Source organism: Phocoena phocoena, chromosome 7 (genome assembly GCF_963924675.1).
Source record: "Phocoena phocoena chromosome 7, mPhoPho1.1, whole genome shotgun sequence".
Lineage (NCBI taxonomy): Eukaryota > Metazoa > Chordata > Mammalia > Artiodactyla > Phocoenidae > Phocoena > Phocoena phocoena.
Window position 1 is genome coordinate 38,371,374 of NC_089225.1, and position 18,887 is coordinate 38,390,260.

The 18,887-nt window shown below is 40.1% G+C and overlaps 1 protein-coding gene across 1 annotated transcript in view; it reads left to right on the top strand.

The window, feature by feature from the left end:
• Positions 1 to 275: 275 nt before the first annotated feature.
• GALNT13 (polypeptide N-acetylgalactosaminyltransferase 13) overlaps positions 276 to 18,887 on the top strand; it is a 554,418-nt gene continuing 535,806 nt past the window's right edge. Inside the window, exon 1 of the mRNA XM_065880130.1 lies at positions 276 to 594. The gene's annotated coding sequence lies outside the window, so the exon portion shown is untranslated. The remainder of the gene's footprint in view (positions 595 to 18,887) is intronic.

Sequence of the window (18,887 nt, forward strand, 5' to 3'; positions counted from 1 at the left end):
CAGCTCCAGGAGCAACTGAAGCGCGCTCTGTGCGCACCGCCCCAGCCCGGGGAGGAGCGGGAACCAGGAAGGAGGAGGGCCGGGGGGCTGGTTACGTAAATGATACTAGCCCAGTGAGAGGCCTTCAGGCTGGGGCTACGGGAGGGGGAGGAACCACGCGAGGAGGAGGGGCTGGGAGGGAGCGGGCCGGGGTGGGAGGGGGGAGGGGGGGGCGAAGTGACCAGGCGGTGGCGGCGTCTCTGCCGAGGTGACAATGTATTAAGAGCCCTCGCTCGGTCTCCTGCGCCTCCTCGGCCTCGGCGCCCGCTCGCGCGGAGTCCCTCCAGCCAGTCGCTGCGCTATGAGGGCGCCTCTCCGGGGCTGGCCGAGGCCGGAGCCGGCTCGCTCTGCTCGCGGGGAAGTGTGAAGAGAGGCGCGGGCGGGAAGCGGGGCTGCGCGCGGCGCTCGCGGGCCGGCGCGGGTTCCAGGTGAGCGCGGGCTCCGCGCGCCCTGCACTCGGCGCGGCCGTCTGGCGCCTGCCGGTCTGGGTCGGAGGCTGAATTCCGTGCGTGGACCGCCGTTCCCTCTTCGCGGGATCCCTGGCCACGATAGCAGGTCTCCGTCTCTCTCTTGCTTCTCCTCTCTTCCTCTGTCTGGGGCGAGTCCTCTCTGGGCGGCCCGGAGTGCTCGGGTGGGCGCCGCAAAGTCCCGCAGCGGGTGGCAGGGCTCAGAGCCGAGCGCCCAGGGTCGGTCCCGGTGCGGGGGCGCCGGCGAACCCGATAAGGCGGCCTCCCGGGCTCTCGAAGCGCGCTCTCCCGCTGCTGCAGGTGCCGAGGGAGGACCGCGATGCGCGGAACTTTCTACCGCCGCCCGCCCTCTACCCTGCTTTCTCCGCTACCCGGCCGAGGTGGGGGGCGCTGGCCACCCTCTGCGCTCCGGTGGCGCTCGGCGCCGGGGGCGGCTCGGCCTTCTCGCCCCGGCAACTTTCTCCCACTAGCTGCGGGCGGCCGGGGGCTGCGGTGCGCGGGCGCTTCTACACCGTCCGTCCGACACCGGGGACACGCTGGGTCTCGGGTGTCTTCCTCGACGGTTGCCTTCCTCTCTATTTCTGCCTTCCTTTGCCTCTCAGTCTCTCTGTTTCTGACTCTGATTCTTTCTCTGGCTCACCGCACCCGCTCCGGGTCTCACTGTTCCTTTTTCATTCTCTTTCTCCCTGTTTTTCTTGGGATGTTCCCGTGTGCCTGTTATTCTGTCTCTTCCGTTGTCTCTCCGTCTTGCCGTATTTTCTCTTTCTGTTTCTGCCTCTCGCTGCCTGTCTCTGTCTCCCTCTCTTATCTCTCCTGCCTGGTCCTCCCGAACACCACCAGCTCCCAGATCCCGAAGCTCCTTGTCCAGGAGAGCACACCCCGGCCCACCTTCTGGGCACCTCCAGGTACAGAGATCTCCAGGTACGGAGACCTCCCTAATCGGGGCCGGAAGGGACGAGGGGATTGGAAACAGAGAGCTCTTGTCTGGGCTGTCGTAGAGTCGAGGGGCTGAATGAGGGTCGCGAGGGCCGCCTCCCCTCCCTGGGTCCGAGGGAGCTGCGCTGCCACGAACCCGGGCGCACGGAGGCTGCTGGTTTGGACAGCGAAAGCTGCGGGCGCTCCTCCCCTTACCCCGTTCTTTGACTAGGATCAGTTGAATTTCCAGGTGGAGAGCCTACATCTCCAACCTTTGCAGGCAGCCACAGGAGGAGGCAGTGGGCAGATAAACACAGAAGCTTCGGGATCCAGGGAAAACTAACCTGGAAAGGGTGGGAGCTTTCCTGAGGCAAAGGTGTTGCTGACGGAGGACAGGAGCATTGGGGATTGCCTGCTTTCGACTGTCGTTAACACTCAATCCTTGAGCGGTTTCCTTGGGAGAGAGCGCGGTCACTCTTCCCACAAATGCAGAATGAAGATTTTATTTGCAGGGGTAAAGACACTTGGCTGCCCGAGCTCCCTGAAATTTCGAGTATCCTTGGAGCCCCCGGATCTTCAGCTTTGTATGAAGGCTGCCTTTGCTCAGGGTTGCCCCCACCACCGTGTGTGTGTGTGTGTGTGTGTGTGTGTGTGTGTGTGTGTGTGTGTGTGTGTTTGCGTTCATGCCCTCTAGTGTTAGAGAAACCTGCTGGTTTGAGACTATTGCAAAGTGAGGTCAACCTATTGGTGACTTACTTTTGATCTCTTATCTTCCCAGATCATTCTCCTTGCCTTCACCCATCCTTTCCTTTTCTTCATCTTGACTTTTCTGTTGCATTACTAATCTTTCCTTTTCCCTGATCTCTTCAAACTCCTCCTGCAGAATTGGAACCTTAATATTGAAACCGTTTGAGTGATTTCAGAGGTGAATAGATTTGGAGAATTTTCATAGCCTAAGGTGGGTTTTGAACATAAGAAACGTGCATTTCTCTGCACCATTCACCACAAACCAGGATTTCACATCTCTTCCTTATGCCCCTGCCCACCTTCAACTCCATTGAGAATTTTCCCTGGCTGCTTTTGCTTGTTTAGTTAAATGTTTTTAATTCACCATTTCTGTGATGCTCATCCCATTCTAGGGCTTAAGCTGCTTGCTTAAGTAGAGGCACTGTGTCTCAGATAAGATTTGGGGAAGAAGAAAAGAAAGCTTTTCCAAAGGAAACACAGTGCTGCTGGTATAGATTAATTCTGGATCCCAGTGTCCAGAGTGGGACAGGTGCTGTTTCAGATATGCAGACCCTAGCACAATGTAGGAAAACTAGTAAATGCTTGCTGGAAACTTGTTGGTTGATTGATTAGCATGGAGCTAATTATTGGCTTTGAAGTTACCTAGCTATGCTAATAAGCCTACATACAAGAACTTGAATTCTGCCTCTCTTTTTTGTTTCATTTAGTCTTTTATGAATGGGAATTGAAGACTAGTAGAAGGGATGTTGAAACGTGAGTCCTCTGTGTCGTTTTAACTCATTCGCTGCTTGAATTTGCCCCTCTGTGCAAGTGTTTAACTTGACTGATATTCTTTAACAGTCACTGCAGAACTAAAGAAATGAGTTTAGAGGCTCTGATGGGTGGCCTCGCTCAACCTTCTTACCTGAAAGTAAACTAGGGCATGACATCATTTGCGAGTGAATACTTTCCTGTGGTTTTTTTTTTTTTTTTTTAATTTATTTATTTTTGGCTGTGTTGGGTCTTCGTTTCTGTGCGAGGGCTTTCTCTAGTTGTGGCAAGCGGGGGCCACTCTTCATCGCGGTGTGCGGGCCTCTCACTATCGCAGACTCTCTTGTTGCGGAGCACAGGCTCCAGACGCGCAGGCTCAGTAGTTGTGGCTCACGGGCCTAGTTGCTCCGCGGCATGTGGGATCTTCCCAGACTAGGGCTCGAACCCGTGTCCCCTGCATTGGCTGGCAGATTCTCAACCACTGCACCACCAGGGAAGCCCTTTTCCTGTGGTTTTAACAAGTGAAAAGTTCTCTTTTTTAATATAAAGAACAGATGTATCAGCTTAAAATATTTGGGGGCTATAAACTGATCTTCAAACTGAATCACTTACCTTGAATAATTTATAGGTTTCCTTACTGCTTCAAATATATATGAGAGGTGTGATACTACATGTATACGAGAATTTGCCAAAGTACCTGGAAATGTAACGCCTCCTGATACAATGTACTAGTAGGAATCCCTGTGCTGCAATATTGCTGTTTTGATGATATGTTAGTTACTTCTTAAAATAGTTGGGGATTTACCATGAGTATTGTTCAGGAGCATGTTCAAGGAAATTTTGCTTTAAAAATATTACTTATAAATCAACTCGTACTCTACGCAGTTTTTTTTGTATTTAAAAATATCAAAGACATAGTGAAGGTGGACATGCTGTTATTGGTTGAGTTACATTCTGATTTCTAACTGATAAGAATATTGAGATACATTTAACTTTCTAACTTAATGTACATTACTTTCAGGTTAAAGTTATGTCAGGGTGAAATACAGTGCTTCCATCTGCCACCTTGATTTTTAGAAGTGGTAGTTGTACTAGGAACATTTCCATGTAATAGAGATTTTGCAGCTTTTTAAAACTTTGGCATCTTAGGAAGAGGATGAGAGAACGTGAAATAAATGAATATTTATATTCTTTCTGGTTAGGAAAAGGAAGAGGATATTGGTGTTTCTGAATAGCAAGAAAAGTATAGAAAATGGCTGAGTAAAGTATGAATAAAGTCCCACCATGTGAAATAAATAACAATACTATATGTCTCTGATAAGTGTTTATTGTGCTTTATGAAAATGAACAGATCCTATAGTTTTGTCCTTTAATTTGCCTTATTAAACATCCTATTTTCAAGAGGCACCTTTTGCAATAAACAACAGATTCTGGATTGTGACTTTTAATACATCACCTTTTTGGGCTTATGTCGCCATCAGTAGTAAGAACATGTAGACATCTTAAACCTATTGAGATCTAGCAGGATCACTACTTTGAAATCTGAGTAACCATATGCCTAATTATTCAAGAATTTTAATTGGGCTTTGGTTCTAAATGCTTCCTGTCATCAGAATAAACACATGTGAAGCATCAAATCAAGACTTAAGTATATTTATACTCATATTGACTATGAAGTCTATTTGATGACATTTCTTAATATTCCCGCTGCCCTCTCCACCAGATACATACTAAGCATATGTTTGAACACATAAATCACATTTAAAGATCCTGTACTGTCTACTTTGATAAACCATTTACCATTTTAGCAGATTAGACTTCTATTTACAATTTCTATCTTAAAGCACATTGTTTAGTTAAGTATTTCTGCCATTCAGTTACAGGCATACATATTTTTTTTTCGGAGTTTAGATGGTGTTTTTATTTTTTATTTATTTTTTTAAATTAATTTTTATTGGAGTATAGTTGCTTTACAATGTTGTGTTAGTTTCTACTGTATAGCAAAGTGAATCAGCTATATATATACATATATTCCCTCTTTTTTGGATTTCCTTCCCATTTAGGTCACCACAGAGCATGGAATAGAGTTCCCTGAGCTATACAGTAGGTTCTCATTAGTTACCTATTTTATACATAGTATCAATAGTGTATGTATGTCAATCCCAATCTCCCAATTCCTCTCACCACCGCCCCCTTACCCCCTTGGCATGGATACATTTATTCTCTACGTCTGTGTCTCTACTTCTGCTTTGCAAAAAAGATCATCTATACCATTTTTATAGATTCCACATATATGCATTAATATACGATATTTGTTTCTCTCTTTCTGACTTACTTCACTCTGTATGCCAGTCCCTAGGTCCAGCCACATCTCTACAAATGACCCAATTTCGTTCTTTTTTTATGGCTGAGTAATATTCTGTTGTAAACAGGCATATATATTTTTGAAGAGTCCAGCTTTCCATTGCTAAATTTAGTACTTAGAGAGTTCAAAGAAATTTGTGAAAATGAATACACATATGAATTTAGTAGTAGTTGGTCATTCATTGAGGGCATTATAAGCAGTTATCTTTGGGAGCAAAGTATAATCAAATAGGTTTTATTCATTTGATACTTCTTCTTGATTCAGATTTATATCTATTTGTATGTTTTCAAGGTAGTTTATTTATAATAATATGTTTAATTGGTCCAAGATGATTACCAAGAAATAATTACAGGTGGCTAAAGACCTCTGTGTGATTAATATGTATTCTAATGTCCCTTTTAAATACAATAGCTAAAATTCATTTTTAGCTATGAGTTTTCCAATTTTATTTTTTTAAGTATATCTGGGACCTATTTATTTAAGCTGAAATTCTTAATTTTTAAAAGTTATTACTGCAGGTTATTAAGAGATTACTGGGGCCTAACTTTCCTCTGAGGGCCCAGCTTTACTCAAATGTCCACATAATTACAGACCTTATGAACTATCAGGCTCTCTTAATGTTTACTATAATTGTCCTTCCTTCCCAATAGACCTAAAGCAAGATGCATAGTATCAGTTGTTAAAAATTGTTCCATATTAACGGTTAATCCTCCCAACATAGCTTGAGAGGGATGTAGGGAAAATAGTGACTGTTACCATCATAGGTGTGAACGTATTTGTGATTCTATTTTCTGTTATGTGAGAAGATTAAACACACTGTCCATATTAAATACTCAGGCTTCTTTCCTGTTTTTTTTCAGAAGCACTTACTGTTAAGATATATGGGAACTGTCCAAGATATATCAGGATTTTTAACATGATGTAGAATTAATTGGGACTCTGTTTAGTACATTAAACTACATTGAATTGTCACTTAAATCTTATTTAAGATCTTGTAGAACACTATAGGAAGAGTGTGATTAAATTCTTGGTTGGCACTTTGGTGAACATAATACATGTGCTAAGTAGCCACTGTAAATAGAAGAATTTAAAGCACAGCCTGCACGTTCAAAATCATCTAAATTACACCTCAGAGACTCTAGTAAATGTCAACCTAGCCTCTTGCCTAATATTAATTGCCTTGATATTATAAGCACAGTGCTTTTTTTTTGTTAAGAAATGAATTTTGACATATGGGGAGGATTATCTCATTGTACATCAGAAGAATAATAACTTAATTTCCTCTTGGGATTTTTGTTATATAATTAGTTTTAGATAGAGAGGATGAGATTTACATGACTATCAAGACCCCCATGCAGTACTGCCATTAGTCTAATGAAAGAAAATTGGGAATAAATACTTGGAAACAAATATATGTAAAGTTACAGCCATTTCAACTTATTTATGAGGGAGTTAAAAATAAAGAGTTACAAACTGATAAAATAACTAAAATTTATTGGATACATACTTTGCACTTGTATTGTAAGTAAACATCTAATAGCTTGTACTACATTTTATCCTCATAATCGTATGAGCTGTAAGTAGTTATTACTATCCCCATTGTATAAATGAGGAGTCACTTGCTCAAAGTCACACAGCTAATATATATCATTAGGGCTGGGGATCACATCAGTTCTGTCTGTCTCTGAAGCCAGTGCTCTGAGTTCCCAGTCTGACATTTTCACTGACTAATAAAATAAAAAAAAAAAAATGAGCATCAACCTCCATGTGAACATTTTCTTTTGCATGGTAAGAATGATTTTTAAAACTCTATTGCCACCATCATTTTATAAAAGACTGCACATTGTAACACCAACTAAGGTGGCAGTACTAAATCTCAAAATATAGTTCTTAAAATAGCATAAATTTAACTTCTTGTGCATTTTTCTACATTGCATTTATTTTTCTAATTTAATGAAGACTGAAGAAAATTTCATCACAGTCTGGTAATTTATTTCACCACATTCTGTAGCCTGCAACTGGGAACACTTCCTCAGTCTGAACCACTAGATATACTGCCTACTCAGTGGATCCCGAGCACCCAAGCAGCACAGGCCAGCATGGCTTTGTCCTTATAGCTATACCCTTCTCTTTCTACTTGGAAGTTTGGGCGATAAGATTTGTACCTAGGAGGGATGATAGCAATTACACTAGCCTCAGTTGATTGCATCAGTGTTTATTGAAAGGAATAGAGAATTGGAGGCAACTTGCTCCTTCGTGGCACTTAACCACAAATCACTGTCACTAAGATGGTGCCAACGTGTGTCCTTGAATAAAGAATGAATGCTGGGCAAAAAAAAGGAGCATGTCTTAAGAACTTATTCTGTCCTTCCCTTTAACCAGTACGTTCCAGCCTTTAGGGATCAGTTTGCTCCTTTTTTACGTCTTTGTTTGCCTTGGTGAGGACAAAGCAGTTTTGCTTTAGGTGAGAAAGAAAATTCCAAAGCTAAACTTCTGCTTTTGGAAAACTGGCTGATGCTATTAAATCCCAAGTTGCTTTGGATAGTGACTATTGCAGCCATTGAAGAGGAAAAGGGCACTGATGGAGTGTGTGAGATGTAGTTAAACTGACCTGTGGCGTCGTATAATGTCCCTGCTGACAAACCAGTTTGGAAATTGAAATTACCTCAAGAGATTTTTGTTTGTTTGCTTGTTTTAATATAGCTTATCAGATCCTACTGATACAAATTCTCATTTGCCTGGGGTGGATCCACAACGATCTATCTTCATAAACATTTTTCCAGATGAGTCTATTGTACAAGGAGGTTACAAGCAACCGAACTACATCTAGTACATTTTTCAAATTTATTTAATTTTTATTTCTTGAACAAAATATAGAAGCTACTATGTTCTGGACATTGTTCTGAGTGCTTTACAGATATTAATCCATTTAATTATAACAACCCTTCAAAGTAGGTTTTATTAGTACCTCTATTTTACAGGCAAGGAAATTGAGACCCATAAAGGTTAAGTAAGTTGTCCAGGGTAAGTTGATGAGTGACGGGGTACAGACTATGCTATTTTGATGAAATGATTAAAATGATCTGCTTTAAGTCACAAAGTATGAAGCAACAGAATTGGAAATGGAACCCGTGTTTCTATGTTTTATTTCCTATTTGAATAAATTTTGCCTTTGAAAGTGAAGGAGGAAAATCTGACCAACAATATCCGATTTGTAGAGTTGGAAACAAAAAATATTTACCTTTTAGAAGTCAGAGCACTAGATTAAGAAAGAAAACTAATTATGAAAGGGACAATAAAATAAATATGGAAAAATCAGAGTGATTTTCTTCAAGTAGATTTATTCTTGTCTCTTCATAGGTGCAAGCCACCCTCCCCCCTCCCCACCCCAGTCCCCAGTAAAAAAGAAAACAAGAAACAAGTTAACACACAGTGATGCAGAGAAAAGAAAAAAAATTTAAATCTGTAAGTAGGATTTCTATATGTAGACTTCAATCTGTAACTGAGATCTACATCTGTAACTAACCTAATAAGAAATAGCTTATTTTCCTGCAGTACTATTCATAAATTGTTTATATTACATTAGGAAATACTAATAGTTTTCATAAATATTAGTATTGGAAAAATCCTCCTGAAACTTCTGGATTTTTTTCTCAAATATGTTTTTTGTAAGCTTTATACATTATAGAATATCTATATTAATTTGTAATCACTGTTAATCTGTAAAGAACTGATGTATTAATCTTTGATGAGGTACATTTTTCTCCTTACTTCTGGCCTTTGGTTGATTTTTAGCAACTTTCTGTTACTTACTTTTGTTTAATACACTCCTGCAGTGTTTAATGACTTTTCTTCAGTCTTAAAAATATTATTTTAGACTGACTGATACTTGATTAGATTGTGTAAATTATTTGAATTAGATAGCCTAGTAATGAGTCACTCTGGTGTTTTTAAAAAATAAAAATCTACTTAAAAACAATTCTGTTTTCAGATTCTATAAGTGAAGTGAGGGTTTATGAGATTACTGACTAGCTGAGTTTTAACACTTAGTACTACAGTCTTTTCTCTCATGCCAAATTCCACCTCTTTCTGAATCCTCAAGACTCATATTTCTTTGATTCTCTTGATAGTTCAGTCTCAAATGGGACTATACATCCCTCGTCCTGAAAAATATTAGAAACCAGCCTGTGTCTGTTCATGATTCAGGTTTCACTCATATCCTATAGATTTTCAGTGCAGCTCTGCATTTTCTTCTCAATACTGTGTTTCATCGTTTCTCAATACACTTTTTCTTCCATATCGTTTTCCCGCTCCTCTTTTCCTTTCTTCCTTCTTCATGATGCTCTCGACTTTCAATTGTCTTTCTTCTGTGGCTTAATACATCCTCCTGTAGCAGGCCTGGACTATCTATTAGTTCTCTTGATTCTATATAAAAATATAAATAAAAAAGAGCTCCTGTTCATTTCATCATTTAGTCCCTGAGTAGGTAATAAACAGACTCTCTAGCTCTTGCATCTGGGTCATTTAACCGGAGGATGGGGATTCTAAATTCGCATCTCATTACCTTTGTCTACTTTTAGAATTGTGTGCTTGGGCCCCGTGGTCAGTTGGCAGGCTCTGGCTCCAAAGGACTGCTGTAATATTTGAGGGGATGCCAATTTCAGTGGCCACACAGTTTTCACATTCCTTGGTCAGATTTTCCATATAAAATTTCCAGTATATTTCATTATTAACTCTAGACTATTGACTTCATGTCAGAAATTCATTGTGATATTTATTGATAGATTGTGATGGATAATTTTTATAATTTATGTTCCATGGCTCCTAGTCCCTGACTTCAGGATAGTAGTTTTCCTATGAGTTAAACCTAGAGCATATATTTTGTCACAGATTTTTTTAAGAATTTTATTGTTGTGTACTAAGTTGCGATGAATCGTAGGTAATGGGATGGTGCAGCTGAATTAACACATTGAATTGCTGGTTATGAGACTCTTCATTTGCTGTTGTAGACAATAGACCCAGTTTGCTTCTACAATGCACAAATTCTTATTACCTATATAAAATTCGAATTCAAGTGGGATAATATGTATGCATCATTTCCATTCCTTTTGTAGGGAAAAATAACCTCCACAAATATAAGATATTTGCAACTATCTCATTAAATAATTTGAACTTCAATACATCTTTTTTTTTTTGAGAATGTTAGTGAGTTATCTTATTGCCCACAAAAAGGACATTTCAGAAACATGAAATCAGTAGTCCTTTTTGCCCTGTGTACCCTAAGATACATGCAGATATGCAGTTTGCATTTATTTCAGTACAGGGCCTTGTCTGAATGATTCTTAACAGCATTGTTGCCATCATGACTATGGTGATAGGCAACAGTATAATAATTACGTTTTTTCTTGGGTTTTCTTCATTTTAGGTGTTTTAAGGGCAGCTTCTCTAGGTCAGTGAAAAGGCTTTTAAACAGGCAAGTATTCATTTTACAAGGAAGGATTGAGGCGTACCTTTATCTAAACTTCTTCCTGAAACCTCATTAATTTAAGCATTAAATTAAGGAGTTAAAAAGATATCAAACTGTTACAAATTGGATGGAATGAAGCAAGGCAGAGGAAACTGCCAAAGATGGGGTGAGAAGGGAGCCCTTTTGCCCTAAACAAGCACCCAAAGGCTTAAGGTTCAACAGTGCCGGGAAAAATAGAGGGCAGAAGTGAGACACTGGGGCTGAAACAAAATAATCAACATGGATAGATGGACTAGCCACCCTTCTATTCACCAATTCTACTTCCTATGCAAATATCCTTGTAGCAAGATTTTTTTCACTGCTCCTCCTGACCATCCCCCTTAACATAGACTAATGAAATTACATGGACTGCTGAGGGACAGTAAGGGCAATTAGGAATGCTTCTTACAACAGTAGAATAAATTCCCTTTTATTTTGGTACTTAGTGGCATACTTAAGCCTAATGATCAGCTCCTGGCTTACCCTAAAGCAAAGTCTTCTAAACAATAAGACCCACTCAAGTACAGAGGGCTCAGCCATTTCTGTTCCTTTATTCTTAAATAGAAAACAGCAAGCAAGTATCAACAGACATTTAAGAAATAATTTAAGAAAAAAATTAACAAAAATATGCAACATGTAAAAGAGACAGAGCCTTGGCTTCAAGATGGCAGAAGCGTATGACGCGGAGATCACCTTCCTCTCCACAAACACATCAGAAATACATCTACACGTGGAACAACTCCTACAGAACACCTACTGAATGCTGGCAGAAGATCTCAGACTTCCCAAAAGGCAAGAAACTCACCACGTACCTGGGTAGGGCAAAAGAAAAAAGAAAAAAACAGGACGGGACCTGCACCAGTGGGATGCAACTATGAAGGAGGAAAGGTTTCCACACACTAGAAGCCCCTTTGTGGGCAGAGACTGCGGGTGGCAGAGGGGGAAAGCTTCAGAGCCGCGGAGGAGAGCACAGCAACAGGGGTGCACAGGGCAAAGTGGAGAGATTCCCGCACTGAGGATCAGTGCCGACCAGCACTCACCAGCCCGAGAGGCTTGTCTGCTCACTGGCTGGGGCGGGTGGGGGCTGGGAGCTGAGGCTCGGGCTTTGGAGGTCAGACCCGAGGGAGAGGACTGGGGTTGGCTGCATGAACACAGCCTGAAGGGGTGAGTGCACCACAGCTAGCTGGGAGGGAGTCAGGAAAAGGTCTGGAGCTGCCGAAGAGACAAGACTTTTTCTTGCCTCTGTATTTCCTGGTGCATGAGGAGAGGGGATTAACAGTGTTTCTTAAAGGAGCTCCAGAGACGGGCACGAGCCGCAGCTATCAGTGTGGACCCCAGAGACGGGCATGAGACGCTAAGGCTCCTGCTGATGCCACCAAGAAGCCTGTGTGTGAGCACAGGTCACTCTCCACACCTCCCCTCCTGGGAGCCGGTGCAGCCCACCACTGCCAGGGTCCCGTGATCCAGGGACAACCTCCCCGGGAGAACGCACGCGTGCCTCAGGCTGGTGCAACATAGCGCCAGCCTCTGCCACCGCAGGCTCGCCCCACATCCGTACCCCTCCCTTCCCCCGGCCTGAGTGAGCCAGAGCCCCCGAATCAGCTGCTCCTTTAACCCCGTTCTGTCTGAGTGAAGAACAGATGCCCTCCAGCGACCTACATGCAGAGGCGGGGCCAAATACAAAGCTGAACCGCAGGAGCTGTGCAAACAAAGAAGAGAAAGGGAAATTTCTCCCAGCAGCATCAGGGGCAGCGGATTAAATCTCCACAGTCAACTTGATGTACCCTGCATCTGTGGAATACCTGAATAGGCAACGAATCATCCCAAATTGAGGAGGTGGACTTTGGGAGCAAAGATATATATATTTCTTTTCCCTTTTTCTCTTTTTGTGCTTGTGTATGTGTATGCTTCTGTGTGTGATTTTGTCTGTATAGATTTGCTTTTACCATTTGTCCTAGGGTTCTGTCTGTCTTTTTTTTTTTTACTTAAAAAATTTTTTTTCTTAATAACTTTTTTTATTTTAATAACTTTATTTTATTTTATCTTCTTTCTTTCTTTCTTTCTATTTTTTTCTCCCTTTTATTCTGAGCCATGTGGATAAAAGGCTTTTGGTGCTCTAGCCAGGAGTCAGTCCTATGCCTCTGAGGTGGGAGAGCCAAATTCAGGACACTGGTCCACAAGAGACCTCCCAGCTCCACGTAATATCAAATGGCGAAAATCTCCCAGAGGTCTCCATCTCAACGCCAAGACCCAGCTTCACTCAACTACCAGCAAGCTACAGTGCAGGACACCCTGTGCCAAACAATTAGCAAGACAGGAACACAACCCCATCCATTAGCAGAGAGGCTGCCTAAAATCATGATAAGGCCACAGACCCCCCAAAACACACCACCAGATGTGGACCTGTCCACCAGAAAGACAAGATCCAGCCTCATCCACCAGAACACACACACTAGTCCCCTCCACCAGGAAGCCTGCAGAACCCACTGAACCAATCTTAGCCAGTGGGGACAGACACCAGAAACAATGGGAACTACGAACATGTAGCCTGCAAAAGGAGACCCCAAACACAGTATGTTAAGCAAAATGAGAAGAGAGAAAAACAGCAGATGAAGGAGCAAGGCAAACACCCAGCAGACCTAACAAATGAAGAGGAAATAGGCAGTCTATCTGAAAAATAATTCAGAATAATGATAGTAAAGATGATCCAAACTCTTGGAAATAGAATAGAGAAAATACAAGAAACGTTCAAGGACCTAGAAGAACTAAAGAGGAAACAGTGATGAACAACACAATAAATGAAATTAAAATTTCTCTAGAAGAGACCAATAGCAGAAAAACTGAGGCAGAAGAATGGATAAGTGACCTGGAAGATAAAATAGTAGAAATAATACTGCAGAGCAGAATAAAGAAAAAAAAAGAAAGAATTGAGGACAGTCTCAGAGACCTCTGGGACAACATTAAACACACCGACATTCGAATTATACGGGTCCCAGAAGAAGAAGAGAAAAAGAAAGGAACTGATAAAATATTTGAAGAGATTATAGTTGAAAACTTCCCTAAAATGGGAAAGGAAATAGTTATTCAAGTCCACGAACCACAGAGATTCCCATACAGGATAAATCCAAGGAGGAACACGCCAAGACACATATTAATCAAATGATCAAAAATTAAATACAAAGAAAAAATATTAAAAGCAGCAAGGGAAAAGCAACAAATAACATACAAGGGAATCCCCATGAGGTTAACAGCTGATCTTTCAGCAGAAACTCTGCAAGCCAGAAGGGAGAGGCAGGACATATTTAAAGTGATAAAGAAGAAAAACCTGCAACCAAGATTACTCTACCCAGCAAGGATCTCATTTAGATTTGATGGAGAAATGAAAACCTTTACAGACAAGCAAAAGCTAAGAGAATTCAGTACCACCAAAACACAACAACCCAAAACCTATGAGATGCAGAAAAAGCAGTTCTAAGAGGGAACTTTATAGCTATACAAGCCTACCTTAAGAAACAAGAAACGTCTCAAATAAACAACCTAACCTTACACCTAAAGCAATTAGAGAAAGAAGAACAAAAAAACCCCAAAGTTAGCAGAAGGAAAGAAATCATAAAGGTCAGATCAGAAACAAATGAAAAAGAAATGAAGGAAAGGATAGGAAAGATCAATAAAACTAAAAGCTGGTTCTTTGAGAAGATAAACAAAATTGATAAACCATTAGCCAGACTCATGAAGAAAAAAAGGAAGAAGGCTCAAATCAGTAGAATTAGAAATGAAAAAGGAGAAGTAACAACTGACATTGCAGAGATACAAAGGATCATGAGGGATTACTGCAAGCAACTATATGCCAATAAAATGGACAACCTGGAAGAAATGGAAAAATTCTTAGAAATGCACCACCTTCTGAGACTGAACCAGGAAGAAATAGAAAATATGAACAGACCAATCACAAGGACTGAAATTGAAACTGTGATTAAAAATCTTCCAAGAAACAAAAGCCCAGGACCAGATGGCTTCGCAGACGAATTCTATCAAACATTTAGAGAAGAGCTAACACCTATCCTTCTCAAACTCTTCCAAAATATAGCAGAGGGAGGAACACTCCCAAACTCATTCTATGAGACCACCATCACCCTAATACCAAAACCAGACAAGGATGTCACAGAGAAAGAAAACTACAGGCCAATATCACTGATGAATATAGATGCAAAAATCCTCAACAAAATCTAGCAAACAGAATCCAACAGAACATTAAAAGGATCATACACCATGATCAAGTGGGGTTTATCCCAGGAATGCAAGGATTCTTCAATATGTACAAATCAATCAATGTGATACACCATATTAACAAATTAAAGGAGACAAACCATATAATCATCTCAATAGATGCAGAGAAATCTTTCGACAAAATTCAACACCCATTTATGATAAAAGCCCTCCAGAAAGTAGCATAGAGGGAACTTTCCTGGACATAATGAAGGCCATATATGACAAACCCACAGCCAATATCATCCTCAATGGTGAAAAACTGAAACGATTTCCACTAAGATCAGGAACAAGACAAGGTTGCCCACTCTGACCACTATTATTCAACATTGTTTTGGAAGTTTTAGCCACAGCAATCAGAGAAGATAAAGATATAAAAGGATTCCAAATTGGAAAAGAGGAAGTAAAACTGTCACTGTTTGCAGATGACATGATATTATACCTAGAGAATCCTAAAGATGCTACCAGAAAACTACTAGAGCTAATCAATGAATTTGGTAAAGTAGCAGGATACAAAATTAATGCACAGAAATCGCCAGCATTCCTATACACTAATGATGAAAAATCTGAAAGTGAAATCAAGAAAACACTCCCATTTACCATTGCAACAAAAAGAATAAAATATCTAGGAATAAATCTACCTAAGGAGACAAAAGACCTGTATGCAGAAAATTATGACACTGATGAAAGAAATTAAAGATGATAAACAGATGGAGAGATATACCATGTTCTTGGATCAGAAGAATCAACATTGTGAAAATGACTCTACTACCCAAAGCCATCTACAGATTCAATGGAACCCCTATCCAACTACCACTGGCATTTTTCACAGAACTAGAACAAAAAATTTCACAATTTGTATGGAAACACAAAAGACCCCGAATAACTAAAGCAATCTTGAGAAAGAAAAACAGAGCTGGGGGGAATCAGGTTCCCTGACTTCAGACTATACTACAAAGCTACAGTAATCAAGACAGTATGGTACTGGCACAAAAACAGAAATATAGATCAATGGAACAGGATAGAAAGCTCAGAGATAAACCCATGCACATATGGTCACCTTATCTTTGATAAGGGAGGCAAGAATATACAGTAGATATAAGACAACTTCTTCAATAAGTGGTGCTGGGAAAAATTGGACAGTTACATGTAAAATAATGAAATTAGAACACTCCCTAACACCATACACAAAAATAAACTCAAAATGGGTTAAAGACCTAAATGTAAGGCCAGATACTATAAAACTCTTAGAAGAAAACATAGGCAGAACACTCTATGACAAAAGTCACAGCAAGATCCTTTTTGACCCACCTCCTAGAGAAATGGAAATAAAAACAAAAATAAACAATGGGACCTAATGAAACTTAAAAGCTTTTGCACAGCAAAGGAAACCATAAACAAACAAGAGGAAAAGACAACCCTCAGACTAAGAGAAAATATTTGGAAACGAAGCAACTGACGAAGGATTAATCTCCAAAATATACAAGCAGCTCATGCAGCTCAATATCAAAAAAACAAACAACCCAATCCAAAAATGGGCAGAAGACCTAAATAGACATTTCTCCAAAGAAGATATACAGATTGCTAACAAACACATGAAAGAATGCTCAGCATCATTAATCATTAGAGAAATGCACATCAAAGCCACAATGTGATATCATCTCACACCGATCAGAATGACCATCATGAAAAAATCTACAAACAATAAATGCTGGAGAGTTGTGAAGAAAGGGAACCCCCTTGCTTTTGGTGAGAATGTAAATTGATACAGCCACTATGGGGAACAGTATGGAGGTTCCTTAAAAAACAAAAATAGAGCTACTATACCATCCAGCAATCCCACTACTGGGCATATACCCTGAGAAAACTGTAAGTGAAAAAGAGACATGTACCAAAATGTTCATTGCAGCTCTATTTACAACAGCCAGGACATGGAAGCACCCTAAGTGTCCATCAACAGATGAATGGATAAAGAAGATGTGGCACATATATACAATGGAATATTACTCCACCGTAAAAAGAAAGAAAATTGAGTTATTTGTAGTGAGTTGGATGGACCTAGAGTCTGTCATACAGAGTGAAGTAAGTCAGAAAGAAAAAAACAAATACCATATACTAACACATATATATGGAATCTAAGAAAAAAAAAAAGGTCAAGAAGAACCTAGGGGCAAGACGGGATAAAGACACAGACCTACTAGAGAATGGACTTGAGGATATGGGGAGGAGGAAGGGTAAGCTGTGACAAAGTGAGAGTGGCATGGACATATATACACTACCAAACGTAAAATAGCTAGCTAGTGGGAAGCAGACGCATAGCACAGGGAGATCAGCTCAGTTGTTTGTGACCACCTAGAGGGGTGGGCTAGGGAGGGTGGGAGGGAGGGAGACGCTAGAGGGAAGAGATATGAGGCTATATGTATAACTGATTCACTTTGTTAATAAGCAGAAACTAACACACCATTGTAAAGCAATTATACTCCAGTAAAGATGTTAAAAAAAAAAAAAAAGCGACACCAAGATAAATGAAAACCAATGACAAAAAATGACCTTGCATGGTACAGATCATTAAAAAAAAATCATAAAAGAGACCAAAAAATTAAAATTTTTAAAGAGATTCAAGAAAATATTACATTCATAAAACAAGAAGATGATAGGGAAGAGACACAAAGACTAAACGAGAAAAACTATTGGAAATTTAAGATTTTCATATCAGTAGTTTTAAGGGACATTTGTAATTTTAAATAGAGAAAATCTACAGTGCAAAGAAAAAGAACAAAAAGATGAAAAAGATGAGTCACTGAATCTCCCTGAAGTGTAACTTCCTGCTAATTGGAGATCTGATTGTAAGAAAACAAAGAAATATAGTCAGAACATGTTTTAAAAATTAATAGAATAATTCTCAAATTTATGAAGGAAAATGATTTGCAACTCAAAATTCCAAAGAGAACTAAGAGAAGGAATAATTGACTATATTAATAGGAAGAGTATGGAGAAATGTGGAGTGTGGTATGTGAGATAATGTCTAAAATACTGTGGGTCTATTTGTTTGGTCAAAGTATGTTTTACCTTGATTTTTTTTTTAAATGGGGTTTCTTTAGGTGTATCTGTACCAGATTTCCACAGATTGCAGTCACTGTCTGTTGAATCCCCCTGGTCCATAAAGACATTTGAATTTAAGCTTTTTGTTGTGGAACTAATAAGCAATTAAAGGTGATTCCCTCTGAGGAAAGGAACAGGTTGGGGTTCGGAGAGGGGGCTCCACTGTATAAAGAACTATAAATCCTTGGAACTTCTGTTCTAAACACAGTAGCAGTCATCCCTTACAGTATGATAACGATTATGGGACTAAGAGGAGAGAATTGGATTCTAGTTCTGGTAAAATCATTACTAAATTCTGTACCGTGTCATTTAAGTTCTTTAGATCTCCGTTTCCTTGTCTTTGAAATGATGCAACTGGTAAAAAAAAAAAAAAATCTGGTATGACTCTATATTCTACTGTTTGTTTATTTTGCAAATGTAAGCCTATCATTTTCTTTGAGAATGAAATGAACTTAAAATTTTCTAGGTCTTATTTTCTTATAATTAAAAAAAAACTTTTATTTTTGCTGATGTAAAAATGCAAGCCTTACTGAATGATTCTCTAGAAGATTTTATCTCCATTCCACCTCTGTTTTCCTGCACATTTTAATAGTACTAAACAATAATCTTAAACAACATTTTGTAGTGGTTTCCAGATAGAGATGGTAAATTTTATAGTCCTCTGCGTTATTAAATTATACCAGTTATTCTGATTACCTGATGTGTCTGCAGATTCACAGAGGAATTGATA